Here is a 1,759-nt window from a genome sequence, read left to right on the forward strand (position 1 = left end):
GATTTAGAATAAAGAATCATGGAGGCTTTAATTGAGAAGTTCAGGCTTCCCTTCATTTTGAACACATTTTTTTCTTAGCCAAATTAAAAAAAAATCAAACAGGAGTGATCACACATAAGGCAGCAATAAAAAGAAATATGACTGAGAGAGACAATGTGGGGAACCTTCATTGTATTTAAAGGTACACTAGAGGATCCAAACAAAGATCCTAGAATGTGGCTGGTGCAGTCTCTTAGGTTCAGTTTCACCTGAGTTTTCCAAGTTCTGGGACCCTTAACCCACCAGCGACCTGTCTGGGATCTCAAGTGGACTTCTGTAAGGGAATGCTGGGAGGGCCATCTCTGAGGAAGTTCCACCAGTTGGTGGCTCCATTTGTGGGGCAGCTGGTGATCACAGTGGGGGGCAATACTAAGACTCTAAGATGCTGTGGCTACAGGATTCACAGGTCCATGGAAAGAATTTGTATCTTAACTTTGGACTAGCTGAAGGCCTGGGGCTTCCTGACAGTTTTCTATTGCCAAAGCATCTCCAGAAGGAAATGAACCTCCCCAAAGAGATGAGTGACCATAAACTTGAATCTACTTCAGGGCTAGATGGAGAAGAAGTTCCTGCTCATCTTCAGCCATTAAAGCATTTTAATCCTTCCCAAAATTCTGGGCCTTGGCTTTGCTTCCATTTTGGTATGTTGGGTAATATTCCATCAAATCAATTCTCTGGAGCCACAAAAGCCAACAAGAGTGGAGGACCCCTTACCCAGGTTTGTTCTGCACTTTGCAGAGGGCTTCCTGGCATTTTACAAGTGTCATTAATATTGGTGCTTGGGACCAATGGTCAAACCAACTTCAGATATCCTCTTTCAGGAGGTTCATCGAAAGCAAGCCTTGGAAGTTTTGAAACAGGCTTACCCTGCCTGCTATACTCTTCTGGACCAAAGATACTTTGCTGACCTAGGTATGGCTGGCTAGCAGCAGATTTAAAACGTCATTAAGAATGAAGTTTTACCTGGCCAGAATCCATCTCCTCTCTTTAGGTTCTTGCTTAACTCCTTGGAACCTTGTGTCCTTGCTGGATCATGTTGTGACTTTCAGTATTAGTTGGCTTCAGAAAAAATTGGAGGGGAAACCACAGCACCATCTGATTTACCAGAAAGAGCAGTGCCCTGCTGGACACCAGATCATGAAGGATCGCTTTGAGCCTCCAAATGGTTTTCAGAGGCTCACCTGGTGTTGCCCCCATTGCCAACCCAAGGGGGCACCAGAAGAGCCTAATGAAGTTCAGATCACTCAGGAACAGCTTCCTTCATGTATCTTATGTACCTGCAAAAAGACATTCCTTGAGAAGAAAGTTGAAAAAGAAGTACAGAGGGGGCAGCTAAGTTAGCTCAATGGATAAAGCACCGGTCCTGGATTCAGTAGGACCTGAGTTCAAATTTGGGCTCAGACACTTGACACTTACTAGCTGTGTGATCCTGGGCAAGTCACTTAACTCTCATTGCCTCCCCACCCCCCCAACCCCCCCTAAAAGAAAGTACAGACAGGAAGACAGTTTTGAAGATAAAATGTAGAATTATTATATACTTTTTTCTAAAAAGTAGGTGGTCTGCAAAAGAAAACAAAAACAAAAAATAAAAAAAAGCAGGTGGTCTGAAATGTAGATTTACATTTTCATAGTTTTCTTTTTGTGTCCTGTGTACATGGATATGTTTCTTTTTTGGTATTTAAGTTCAGAATAAAAAGATAAATAGGGTAGGGCTCATTCA

At 42.7% G+C, this 1,759-nt stretch overlaps 1 pseudogene; it reads left to right on the plus strand.

The window, feature by feature from the left end:
- The first annotated feature begins 323 nt into the window (after nucleotides 1-323).
- Nucleotides 324-1,380, plus strand: LOC122733889 (annotated as a pseudogene).
- The last annotated feature ends 379 nt before the right edge of the window (nucleotides 1,381-1,759 follow it).

Source organism: Dromiciops gliroides, chromosome X, assembly GCF_019393635.1.
Source record: "Dromiciops gliroides isolate mDroGli1 chromosome X, mDroGli1.pri, whole genome shotgun sequence".
Taxonomy (NCBI): Eukaryota; Metazoa; Chordata; class Mammalia; order Microbiotheria; family Microbiotheriidae; genus Dromiciops; species Dromiciops gliroides.